Genomic DNA, 14,634 nt, shown 5'->3' with positions numbered 1-14,634 from the left:
AAGATATCCCAAATCATTTTAGGTATTTCTAGTGCTATAAATAAATAATTTCATTTACAGAAGTTAAACTTTTAAAAAAGTTTCATTTAAATGGAATCATTCTGATTCAAATTTAGTCAACTGCTGTTGAAAAACAAAATGTTCTTTAACAAGTTATCATGACAATCATTACATGCTGCTGCTGCTAAGTCGCTTCAGTCGTGTCGGACTCTGTGCGACCCCATAGACGGCAGCCCACCAGGCTCCCCCGTCCCTGGGATTCTCCAGGCAAGAACACTGGAGTGGGTTGCCATTTCCTTCTCCAATGCATGAAAGTGAAAAGTGAAAGTGAAGTCGATCAGTCGTGTCCGACTCTTAGCGACCCCACAAACTGCAGCTTACCAGGCTCCTCCATCCATGGGATTTTCCAGACAAGAGTAACGGAGTGGGGTGCCATTGCCTTCTCCGAATCATTACATAAATAGTTTTGAATTTATGAATGGGTAGTTTGTTCATTTTCTGTTGGTACTATTGGATGGAGGATTATTTGAGGAGGAATTGGTCTTCTTGAAAAATAAAATCTATTGCCTATTATTCTCCATAACTGGCATAAATTATTTATTAAACGTACTCATCCATTTAAACTTTTTAGCTATCATTTTTTGTTATTCAACATAATTTAATATATTCATTAAATTCTGTGTCACAAAATAGCTAGCACTTTGGATAGCTTCAGTTCATATATATCGATACATGTGCAAAATCTGCAAAAGATATCCTTTATTTTTCAAATTCAGTGCTCACAGAGGATGAACAAAAATAAAAACTTGAAAATAAGAGTAAGATGTGTATCTGCAAACTCTAAACTTATATTGCCAGTTAAATAAGGAAACAAATGCCAACAGGACAATTTATGAACCTCAAGGGGCAGAATAACGGCTGTCATCATTTTACAAAGTACAATTTTAGGAGACATGCTTTTATTGCATTTTTGTTTGAATTATAAACTTTAGTAGAAAATGGGAAATTGGGCACAGTCATATATTTTAACTTTAGCAAACCATGTGATATAGCCTTAAAAAGTTAATTCCATTCATCTGCAATAGGAAACCTGTCACCAGGATCTGAAAATTGGCTGAAAGCCAACAAATAGAAAGTCAATAAACAGTGTTTAATGCTTAAAGATATGCATTCCCTTTTTATAAAAATTACTATTTCACATGCTGATGTATAACAAAAGAACTATAGAACTGCTATGAAATGAATCCAGAGGCCATGAACTTTGGAAAGGAATGAAAACCCATAATGGAACAATCTATTCTCCTGAATGTCATCAGTGGTGTTAGCTATGCCAATAATTGCTGACACCAGGAGCATCCAGGGCAGGAGAAAAGAACAAAAGAAACAGAGGATCAGGTAGTGAAGAAAGCTATGGTTCCATCAAACTTTAATTCCTAGGGAGTACATATCACAGCAGAATGTCAAAAACTTTATTAAGCCCACTACAAATCTACTTTTAAAACCCAGCTGATATTAATGCCTTGATCCATCTTTTGTTTTCTCCTCTGAGGAAGAAGCCCAAGTTGCTAAGCACTCTATTTCCGTTTCTTGGCTCCTCCTCCTCCAACTTTAACAGTTTGCTTAATCAATCCCCATTTGCTCCGAAGTCTAGTTCTGCCACTTCAGCTTGCTCCATCTTCTCTGTTGACCCACATGCATATTAAGATCTCTTCTTTTCCAAATATACTCCATTAAATCAAACCCCTTAGCTCCTTGACCTCCTATTTCTCTCCTTATCATTATCAATCTCCATTTTCTGTCTGCATTGTACTCCATTGACTGGTGCCGTTGCTGTGTTCCTCTTACACCTTTTGACGTAGTAACTATCTTATTTGTCTTTATCCAGCACAATAGCTATATGCAATGGCATGCTCCTCATGGATGTCCAATAAATATTAAGTTAATTAAAGTACAAGTATTATTGTGTATTATTGTGCAAGTTTTACATAGTATTAAAACTTACTTACAAGTATTATATAGTAAAGAAAAGTATTATTGTGCCTGTCCAGTCCCTTCCATTACCACATTCCCAATTTTCATGAAACTGCAGAAAGCTGTCAACTTTCCCTCCTCCAATCGTAGCTGCTTGGTCTGAAGTCAGTATCTGATCCAAGCTAAGCCAAAAAGAATCCTTTCCGTGCTAATTTGGACCTGGAACTAGGCAAACAATGCTGGTTAGTTTACTGAGTGAAGATGAACCAAATCCAGGCGATATAGCCTAACCTTCAGCATTAGAATCAAAATATGATAGTTTGCAGAAAGAGAGAAGGCACACAAAGACAAAGAAAAACTAAGAAATGGAGAAAGAGAACTGACAGCAATCATGCCCTTGATTCTGTTCAGTTCCCAGTCCTAAATCCTAGGTGTATCATTTCCCGTTGTTATACAGATATTTTGTACCCTCATTATAAACCCCCTTTTTTGCTTAAACTACATCAAGTAGACCACTGTCACTGCAATAAAAGATCCTAACCAAAACAGGTACCAGAATCATGAGTCATATTTAGTTAATTACTTTTGACTTAATAAGAGAAAAGCATATTTTCAGTGTAAATAAAATAGAAAGCTAATGTGGAAAAGTCACTTGAAATCAGACAGAACAAATATATAACATGAGTATATACAGAGTAAGAAAGTAATAAAAATCATTTACAGGTGAGAAGTAGGAATCTATTTGTCATTTTGGGTTTTTACACATTTGTATATTTTCAGAAGACAAAAAGCTCTAGATATCCATTTTACTATATAGGATGAGGGTGACAATATGTGGAATATTGCCATGAAAAAATTCCATTGAATATGGTTCAACATAAAATGCAAAAGTGTACTCTGTTGTGGTCACTGTTGTTCAGTTGCTAAGTTGTGTCCAACTCTTTGTGATCCCATGGAATGCAACACGTCAGGCTTCCCTGTCCCTTACCACCTCCTGAAGTTTGTTCCAACTCATATCCATTGAGTCGGTGATGCCATCCAACCATCTCATCCTCTATTGTCCACTTCTCCTCCTGCCCTCAATCTTTCCCAGCGTCAGGATCTTTTCCAGTAAGTTAACTCTTTGCATCAGATGGCCAAAGTAGTGGAGCTTCAGCTTCAGCATCAGTCCTTCCAGTGAATATTCAGGGTTGATTTCCTTTGATTGACTGCTTTGATCTCCTTGCTGTCCAAGAGACTCTCAAGAGTCTTCTCCAGCAACACAATTTGAATGCATCAGTTCTTCTATATGGTTCAACTCTCACATCCATATTTGACTACTGAAAAACCATAGCTTTGACTATATAGACCTTGTTGTCATCACTACATATACATATTTTTAGTGGACAGCTATAAAAAAGTCCAGAGTAACCGTTAAAAATTTGAATAGTACAAAACCTTTGTCAATAAGTTAGCAGGAAAGTCACTTCATTAAATCACAGATCTTGCTTGTTAACTTATGATAAGCTTTAGGTGCAATTCTGTGGTATGTAATGCATACTTCATTTACAATGCTTAACCTGGTCATTATTAACCTATCCTGAACTTGTTTCACTAATTATAAAACTACTTCTACTTTCCATATTAATAGAAAGGATAATAACATAAAGCAAAACCTTATGAGAACACCATGATGGATTCTGAAAAAGCAAAGGCAATCTTTGTAAGCTACTGAATTATTAAATAATTTTCCAAAATATATTCATTGGCTTGCCACACTTTCTACATGGCTGCAGTTAATCTTAAAATGAAAAAAGAATCATTTGCCAAACTAAATAAGTTTGCTCATGACAATAAATGCATGAGACCCATAGACCATAAAGCTGCATGAAATAACTCTGAAATAAGAAAAATAATTTTGTGGAGTACTTTGTGGAATATGTTTCATATCTTGTATTTTCTTAAAAACAGTGATAACTTATTAAAAGTCCTCTGGGACAAAGGTCTGTTTTTTTTTTTTACAAAGTCAGCCTAGGTTGAAGTAGTTAAAGAAAATCTTTGAAGCCCTAGTAAATGTAAATGGTAGCAAAGAAATGTCAATTGAGAAGCAAGTGATTTGCTTTTTGAAGATGGAAAAGCCCAAGCATCCGGGAGTGAGGGTGGAGGCTGACTGACCAGGGTTGTGTGCATCTGCAGCAGCCAACTGGAAACATATCAAGATGCCTATGCTTCCCTCCTTGCTCGAATATCCAGTTTGTGTGTGCCTGCTCACTCAGTCGTGTCTGACTCTTTGCGACCCCATGGACTATAGCCCGCCAGGCTACATGGAATTCTCCAGGCAAGAATACTAGAGTGGGTTGCTATTTCCTTCCAGTTTAGGTACCATCATCTCATACAGATGCACATAGGCAGTGAGTCAGGTGTTATGGGCTACATGGAAAAGGAAAAGAGGAACTAAATACACTCACCTTACTGCCTCAAACTATTCTGTACCTTCTTAGTGGGTTCAATGATCTAAGAATTAATTTTAATTCTTTCAGCTTTAGGTGTTTTACATACTGTTACCATACTTGGTGAAAGTGCCATAGTACTCTGCCTACCAATGTGGCATTCTTGAGGAAATGGACTATAATCACATTTTAAAAACACACAAAGCCTTTTTGTTTGCTCCTGTAGCTATGGGATTACTATGGCAATTTGAGGGGATTCATAATGCCTTTCATATACTATTCATCCCAGCTCATAAACTGAAAGCACTTTTACTTAAATCAGCCTGGCTTCTATACATGACAAGTGAGATCAGTTATAATACTCTGGAATTGTTGATTACCTACAGGCAGGTGTTCATTATATTTTTCAATAAAAAAAAAAACCCAAAAACCTTTTACTCCCTGTCTTAATTTTAGTATCTTATTCTTTCAGTTGTTTCTTTTAATACACGTTTATGTGTGTTTTAAAGTCTAATCTCTTTTGAATTAGCTCTTGAATAGCTGTGAACTAAATGTCAGATACAAAGGAAGGCCTAGAAATCAGAACAATTTGTATTTCTAAATGCCAGAATACAATCTAAAAGTAAGACACCATTAGACTGCCAGTACTGAAAAGAATCATTTTATGAGCAACGTGTCTGAAAAATGCCAGAGATAACGACTACAGGGAGATTGTGGCCCAAGTGGTGTTAATGAATCAGGTGAGTTATAAATCGTTTTGTATGAATCTACACTTGAAAAAATAATCCTTTGTTGTTAGAAGGATTGCGAGGAGGGTTAACTCTGCCTCACAGACTTTAGCTCTGCTAAATTCCTCCTATGAAGACTTAAGATTTAATATTCCTCCATTCCTCTAAGCACTCCTTAAATTAGAATAACAAAAAGTTTTATTTGCAGATATTTATGCTTTGAAATTTTCTAATTGATAAAACCTATTTGGTAATACAATTTTTCTATATTCTGTGTAGTAATATTTTATCTTTGATAACTCCTGAGTCCTCCAGCTTCTTATGAGGTGCTAAGAATTCAGCATACCAGCAAAAAATGATGAAAATAATACAATTATTGTTGGCTACTTCTCCAAATTTAAAATTAGTCTTAATTTAAGTAAGCTTAAAATTAAAAACTGGATATTATAAATTCCAAATTATGAAGAACTCATATGTTCATATAAGAACTTCATAGAAATAAACTGTGTAGACTTCTTTAGCAGGCTATTTTGCTCTTCTCTTGTATTTTTATTTTTAATGCAGAAATATAGTTCTAGATGACCCCAGAGAGCAAATAATCTTAAATTTGGAAAATATGTTTCATTTGTGTAATATATTTTATTTGTAAATGTGAATAGAATAATGTTTCCTAAGCACTGATTCTCCAAGCGTTTTAAATCAGAAACCAGATTAAACAATGCTAAACAAATTTCTTTACATCAGACATTAGTAAAGCTTATCTGTACACTGAATTTTAAGAGTGAGTATAAATATGTACCATAATTAGGCCTTCATGAATTTCATGAAGGCCTAATTATTGGGATCATAAGAGTATAAGAAATTTCATAATGAATTTCATGATGGCCTAATTATTGGGATCATAAGAGTATAAGAAACACTTCTCCAGGACTACAATTCCACAAGCTTCTAAATTTATCAATTTCATAAAACAAGGTTCAACAACCTTTGGTGTCAGAAAATTATCACTGATACAAAATTAAAATTTCTCTTATATGTTTTCTTCTCAGGCTTATTTGTTTATCTATACAGATGTGAATTTGTTACCTATATGCCTGAACAATCTTTTAATAGGTATCATATAGGCTTACATTTACATTTGCAAGTCACTTCAAAATATCAATTAACAAGAAACCTGTAATATTTAACTTATATACAGAGTACATCATGAGAAATGCTGGGCTGGAAGATGCACAAGCTGTAATAAAGATTGCCGGGAGAAATATCAATAATCTCAGATAGGCAGATGACACCACCCTTATGGCAGAAAGTGAAGAAGAACTAAAGAACCTCTTGATAAAAGTGAAAGAGGAGAGTGAAAAAGTTGGCTTAAAGCTCAACATTCAGAAAACTAAGATCATGGCATCTGGTCCCATCACGTCACGGCAAATAGATGGGGAAACAGTGAAAACAGCGTCAGACTTTATTTTTTTGGGCTCCAAAATCACTGCAGATGGTGATTGCAGCCATGAAATTAAAAATGCTTACTCCTTGGAAGGAAAGTTATGACCAACCTGGCCAGCATATTAAAAAGCAGAGATATTATTTTGTCAACAAAGGTCCATCTAGTCAAGGCTATGGTTTTTCCAGTAGTCGTGTACAGATGTGAGAGTTGGACTATAAAGAAAGCTGAGCTCCAAAGAATTGATGCTTTTGAACTATGGTGTTGGAGAAGACTCTTGAGAGTCCCTTGGACTGCAAGGAGATCCAACCAGTCCATCCTAAAGGAGATCAGTCCTGGGAGTTCATTGGAAGGACTGGTGTTAGAAGGACTGATGTTGAAGCTGAAACTCCAATACTTTGGCCACCTGATGCGAAGAGCTGACTCATTTGAAAAGACCCTCAGGCTGGGAAAGATTGAGGGCAGGAGGAGAAGGGGATGACAGAGGATGAGATGGTTGGTTGGCATCACCGACTCACTGGACATGAATTTGCGTAAACTTCAGGAGCTGGTGATGGATAGGGAGGCCTGGCGTGCTGTGGTTCATGGGGTTGCAAAGAGTTGGACACGACTGAGTGACTGAACTGAACTGTAATATCATCTTAAATTGATTTAAAGTTAAATGTGGACTAGTATTTTGTAAAATGTCAATAGAAATGAGGGGTCATTTTAATTCCAATATATTTGTTAAGTTTACTATAATAAATCAAAAAACTTTCATGGGTCTAAAGAAAAGAAACAGAAGCAAGAAACAGGCAAAAATGAGTATAACTGTTACTCTAAAATTTTATAATAATGAATGGCACTATATGCAGAGAAATGTTCTAATTTCTCAAGTCAAAATAAATACATTACTTTCTTGAGAAGAAAGTATCTCTTCTATAGTTTTGGTAGTAGCACTATTGTTTAATAATCTTTGTACTAGTAGCTTATTTAAAAATAATATACAAATTATAAATACTCAAATCACGTAAAAGAATATGCAGTTAAAACAGAAAAAGCTTCCTTCTGTCTTGTATCCCCTGCCCTCTCTTTCAGAGATAGCCATTACTAAATGTTCTTGTATGTTTTTCAGAAAAAAAATAGCTTTGTATACACAAGCATGTTAAATGACTATGTCTGTGTAAAGATATATTCCATTTTCTTGCAAATGAGCATATTACATACATTGTTCTGTCACTACTTTTTGCTGAATAAAAAAAGGATAAAGAAAACTATAGTGGGATAATTTTCCACTTTACATGAAAATTTTTTCCTCTTATGTATTATATTTGCATATATATAATATTTAAACTTTTCCATGGAAGGTTTAGCATATTAAAACATTATTTAAGATGTTGACAACAATGGCAATACTAACAATAATAGATAACATTTCAGCCTGTACTTCTTGCCATTCAATTTGCTAATCACTTTACAAAGATTATCTCATTTAGTTCTTTCAGCAACTCTGATATTATTACTACTTTCACATTACAGATGGGCTTCCCTTGTGGCTCAGCTGATAACAAATCCACCTGCAATGCAGGAGACCTGGGTTCAATCCATGCATTGGGAAGATCCCCTGGAGAAGGCAAAGGCTACCCACTCCAGTATTCTGGCCTGGAGAATTCCATGGGCTGTATAGTTCATGGGGTCCCAAAGAATCGGACAGGACTGAGTGACTTTCACTCATTCACTCACATTACAGACAAGGAAACTGACCTAGAGACATTACATAACCTGCCCACTTAAATATCTGTTTCAGTTATTCATTCTTCCTCTTTTCTTTCACAAACTCCTTAATATAACCACTCAATTTATACTGTCTATGAGTGCATGCATGCTCAGTCACTTCAGTCATATCTGACTCTTTGTGACCCTCTAGACTGCAGCCCACCAGGCTCCTCTGTCCATGGGATTCTCCAGGCAAGAATACTGGAGTGGATTGCCATGCCCTCCTCTAGGGGATCTTCCCAATTGGGGGATCAAACTTGCATCTGTCTTCATCCTCTGTATTGCAGGCAGATTTTTTTGCCCACTGAGCCACCTGGGAAGCCTCTATGGTCTTTATATCTTGAATTTAAAGTCTCAGGTCTCTGAAACCTAAAGAGCTAAAAGATCCACAGGGTCTGGTTAGACTCATTTGCAATCTAATTTTTAAGTTCAAAATCTACCCATGTGGGGCTTCCCTGGTGGCTCAGTGGTAAAGAATCCTCCTGCCAGTGTGGAGGACATGGGTTTGATCCCTGGTCTGGGAAGATTCCACATGCCACAGAGCAACTAAGCCCATGCACAACAACTACTGAGCCTGTGCTCTAGAGCCCAGGAGCCACAACTACTGAGCCTATGTGCCACAACTACTGAAGCCCACAGATTCTAGAGCCGTTGCTCCAGAATAAGAGAAGCCACCAAAGCACATGCACCACAACTAGAAAGTAGCGCCCACCTGCCTCAACTAAAGAAAATCCTGCACAACAATGAAGACCCAGCACAGCCAAAACTAAATAAATTTAAAAATCTACCCATTTTATCTTTTAAAAGAAAAAGAAGTCTGATCTCTTAAACTAAGTTTCCTAAAAGGATATTTCAACAATTGAATATTAAGCTAAGGTTCAGATCCAAAATTACAACACTCAAAAACATAGACAATTTGAACCAGAGGGATCTTAAGTTACAGTTTCTATCATGTAACAGGTAAGAAAAATGAAGTGTTTATCACCAAGTTTATTATCCTTTCATACTGATCTCTGCATTGAAAGAGATATCAGAAAAATCTCTGCCTTGATTATAAAATACATATAAAACATCCCAGACAGACAATTGGCTATAACATTTTGTAACACTATCAGAGATGGCAGTCTCTGAGTCATTCTCAAAAGCAGCAAATTCATAGTCAAGGAACTATCTTTTTTCAGTAGCTGAACCCTGTGTTGTGATTATTGATGTAGGACAGCTGTCTGTGAAGATAGAGTCATGGATCAGTGTTTTCATCACAGCTATTAATTCAGTTTACCCCTTCCTTCTCCAGACTTTAACTCTTCCTCACAAGACCTGTATTCTGTAAGGTTTAATCAAGTTTATTGTTTTTCTCTGCACCAAATCTAACTTCTCTATATCTTTATTTCAAATATAGAGACCAAAATGAAAACATGATAGTAGATTCTCATCAAGTATGTTCAGTGTTGACTAGGGGAGAAGTTATATCCCTCCTGTCTGCCATAATTCCACACACTGATAATGCCTGTCTATACTTTATTCTTTATTTCTACAGTTTATTGTTTTATTTATGGGACAATATGATTGGTAATCTCAAACTGCAAAATGTTACATGGCTAGCTCTTAATGAGCACATTGGTGAGAATAAAAGAACAACAACTAATACCAAGAGAGGCAATGCAAAGATCCTTTTTATTTGGCAATATAATTAAATCACATAACACTTATAATCACATGGAAGGAAACACCTATAATCACATGGAAGGAAACTCACCCACTTATAATCAGTCACATGTTCTGGCCTAATATCATCATTGAGCAACCAAAGAAACAGAAAACAACAAAATCCCAGGACAGAACTGAAACTTGGGGCTCGTATTTCCTCTCCAGTCTCCTACATCACTCTGCCATTGATCACTGGCAGTCAAGCCTCACCAAGTAGGAAAGCTCCTGGTCACTGTTATCAACGCCACAACGATCCTGGTTACTGTTACTGATTTAACAATGATAAACAAACACTCACTATTAAATATTTTCTAGTTTAATCATTGAACAATAAAGTTAGTGAAGTATATAACTGTTTTCTTAGCTTCTTTTTCATTTTATTTTACTATTTGTGAAGCAACTATAGTTAATAATGTAGTTATGTGGTTAACAAGTACACACAGGTACTGTTGTGAGAATCAATTCATTTTTAAAAAACTTAGTAGTACATCCCATATCCTGCAAACATCTAAAGAGAAAAAACTAACAGATTGTGCAATATTTCCAGAAGGCAAAGTAAATAACCACAAAAAAGTAAAGGATGATCTTATGTTTGAACTGTTTCTGGGCTTTGTTTGATGGTATTTTGTGGGGAGTGGAGAGGTTTGGTTAAATATTTTATTTTTATTTCCGCCTGCCATTCCTGTAGCAAACTCATTTGGAAGTTCAGCCTGTTTGACTACTAAACACTGCTGTGGAAAATGTAATTACCACTCAGTTATTTTAATTTTTAAGGATAAATCTCTAAATATCTATCTAGAAAATTATCTGAGGTGAGAAAAGATAAAACTCAAAATTTATCAATTTGAAATATCATTAATATAATGATATATAATAGTATAATTAATATAACACTTAATATGATATTAACCAGAGTGAGATTAAAACTATTGGGAAAATAATGTTTATTAGGTAACTTGATCATTCTACCTTTGACCTTGTTTTCATGTTAAATGATTAAATTCAGAAGGATACCATTCTAAACATTAGAGATTGTGCTTGAAAAAGGAATATAATGATAACGAGTTATTTGGTAGTTCTTGAATTGGGCTTTGTATTCAAACAGGCATGTGTCTCATAAATGTGTGTAACTCTATAGGAAATAATAAACATCTCTCACACTATTTCAACTTTTAAAAAATCCACAACTCATTTAAAAATCAACTAAATACATATATTTATTTTAATATAATGACAGGCCAAGTTGAGGCTGTCAGGAAGCAGGGTCTAATGTCTCAGGATAAAGGCAATGGGGAAAGAAGGTAGGAAGGTAGTATGTGGGGGAAAGTGTCACAAAATCTAAGCATGGGGAGTAATGTCCCCAGCCAATAAGAATTGATTTGGCTGAATTCTTGCCTTATGAATAAACCAGGGGAGGGAAACTGTAAGTGGAACCAAATTTGCAGTTATTATGGTCTTGAATTCAGTTGGCTTAAGCACGAGCCATTGTGCAGTTGATGCCAAACAGATGTAGAGGCACCTGTTCTAACCAAAGATATTTCACTGGTTCATTTTTGTATACCTAACTCTGGTTTTCTAATACCCACTTCTTCCTTCTTCAGGATATCCACCCATCAGACTTCCTTTTCCAGAAGCTGAGTAGTCACCCACTTATCTTTCTGTTATACTCATTTCTCTAACTTTAACTTTCTCTGCAAACTTGGGAGTTAAACTCTTCATTTCAGCCCAGACCCACTCTTTGAAACAGAAGCTCAATGCTCAAGTCTTATCTCAGGCCCACTAATCCCTAGGTTTAGGGCAGATCATTTAATACTATGTTAATAGCATATGCTCCATCCATCTGTGGGGCGAGTAGTTTCAAAAACACTGTCTTAGCAGATTCTCACTGGTTCATGTAGGGAACTGGATTTGTATAAACAAGACTTCAGCACTCATCACCGATCAGAATATGCATAAATATGCTTAGTTGGAAAATGACAGTTATATTGTATATTTATATAATTTCACTATTAAATGATATGCCCTAGAATTACTTGATTTAACTTAAGTTGATCTCCAGAATTCAGCAAACTTATACCATTCAGAATTACCCAACTTTGATAATTTCACATTCTGCTATGGTAATATTGGATAGACACTGCTAAATTTGGTTAATAATTATCTGGGTTTCAATAGAGATTTGCATCAAAATTTCTCCACAAGAGGTTTCTTTCCAGCCATTGTTCTCCCTACTCCAAGATTTAAAAAAAAAATTAAGTGATTTTTAGTTATTGAGAAGAGAGATTCAAATTTGGAATTACTAGAGAATATTATCAACCAGGTGCTGAGCTGAAAAGAAAAATTATTTTATGGTATGATGCTACTGGTCCACATAAGCAATCTGTGATAAACTCTTTTTAAATAGCAATTTCTCTTTCATGCTAGAATTCAAGTTTTGTCTCTCTTTTCTCTCTGTAGAGAGGTCCACTCATTCACTCTTATATATTCCTCTGTAGTACAGGCTGCCCCCTTAAGCATTCCTTGTCTTTTATAGCATATACAAAATACTCATTTTTTCCTGTAATCACATCTTCTATAAGAAAATTTAACTTTTGAAACCTGTTAACATAGAATGAAATAAGGCTCATTGATAACGAAAATTATTTCATTGTATTAACCTTAGATTCTCTATCCATGGAAAATTGAAAGCTCTATGATTTATATATTGTCTGACACGACTGTGGGATGATTGCTTTGTTGGATCACAATATTGTTACTGTGGAGCCTATATGAGAACCCTAGAATCCATGCAACATTTGTCATAGAAATCAGTAACATTTTTTCAAGCAGTAGAAGACATTAAAAAAAAAAATTATCATGTGGACTACTTGATTAATCCAGACTTTTGACAGGTCATTGACATGGCCCACCAGTTTTATATATATAAATAAAAAGTCTCATTTACTTGGCTTTATTTGAGAATATGTTTACAGTGATTAATTTTTGATACATGTGCATTCAACACTATACACATTCAAAGTCCTATATTATAAAGGCTGAAAGTGACAGTAGACTTGGTAACTCAAAAAATAAATAAATTTAAAAAATAATAATAAAATAAAAAACTAAATGGCCTATGCACACTATTATATGTAGAATACATAATCAACAAGGACCTACTGTATAGCATAGGCAACTGTACTCAATACTCTGTAATAACCTATATGAGAAAATAATCTGAAAAAGAATAGATATATGAATAACTAAATCACTTTGCTGTACCCCTGGAACTAACACAATATTTTAAATCAACTATATGCCAATGAAAATATAAAATAAAAAGTATAATCTTTAGGCTTAAAATTGATTATACAAATATATTGGTCATTCTTTTCTAAGGTACTACTGTGCATGGAGCATACCAGGTATATAATCTGTGGGAAATATTAATGACAATGTGTTGCATTTGTGTTGGTTTATCTGGACAAGTACTTTTATAATATACTAGAAAATATTAGAATTTGTCTGTGGGATTCAGGACTTGAGTATCAGACCATAGAAGTAAAAATTTACTAACAAGGTATTCTATAGGGAATAACAGAATAAAGCCATGATAGGAAAGTTAAAATTCCAAACAACTGGGAAGGAGTCACGGTAAAGTAAAAAATAAATAAAGGCTTATGTTTTAAAAAAGACTTTAACTAGAAATCTTATAAGGATTAAGATTACTTTACCCAGAGAAAAAATGTAAGTTTCAAGTGCACAAGGTTTATTTTTCAGTAAAAACAAAATCCATTTTTTTCATGAACTTTTCTCTATCTGTGCCTACATTTTAAAAATTCTTCAATAAAAAATACTTCTGCAGAAGTAACACTAGATTTTTTTCAAATTATCTCTGATATTTTACCGTTAACAGCCTTCAAGTCATGGCCCACAATACATACATATCTTCTGTGGTACAAATATATTCAATATTGCCTGTGTGACTAATAAACTTCTAATGAAATCTTTTCTATCCTGTTTTTGCCATAATCAGGAAAATGCCCTGATCCAAAGTTTTAACTTAAGAATTCGAAACAGGAGAAATAAAATTATTACCAGTCATTTACTGCCTATTGAGGATGTGTTCCTACAATTTTCCTAGGAAAAATTAAGTCTTAAAAACAAAAATAAATCAGTTTAAATGCACTTCTGTATTTCTCTGGATGATCTTACATTTAATGTTCAATGTCTATGAACACTAAAGGAACACAGTTATTAAGGTTTTTATTTTATGTTAACCTGGATTGACACCTGGAAGTAAAATTAGACCAACTTTACTCCACTTCTTTGTATACTTCATTGCATAGCTTGGGTGAAAAAGTGAAAGTCAGCTGCCCAATCGTGTCTGACACTTTGTGACCCCATGGATTATAGCCCACCAGGCTCCTCTGTCCATGGGATTCTCCAGGCAAAAGTACTGGATTTGGCAGCTATTCCCTTCTCTAGGGGGTCTTCCTGACCTAGGGATGGAATCCAGGTATCCTGCATTGCAGGCAGATTCTTTACCATCTTAGCCACCAGGGAAGCCGGCAGCTTGGGTAAAATATGGCAAATATTTCTTTTCAAGAACCGTAATTCAGGA

The 14,634-nt window shown here is 35.0% G+C and overlaps 1 protein-coding gene across 3 annotated transcripts in view; it reads right to left on the bottom strand.

Annotated features, from left to right (window-relative positions):
• ALCAM (activated leukocyte cell adhesion molecule) overlaps positions 1 to 14,634 on the bottom strand; it is a 231,252-nt gene that overhangs the window by 201,442 nt on the left and 15,176 nt on the right.

This window comes from Bos taurus, chromosome 1, assembly GCF_002263795.3.
Source record: "Bos taurus isolate L1 Dominette 01449 registration number 42190680 breed Hereford chromosome 1, ARS-UCD2.0, whole genome shotgun sequence".
In the NCBI taxonomy this organism is placed as follows: Eukaryota; Metazoa; Chordata; class Mammalia; order Artiodactyla; family Bovidae; genus Bos; species Bos taurus.
Note: the sequence above shows the minus strand (reverse complement) of the source record. Positions and strands in the feature narration are given on the sequence as shown.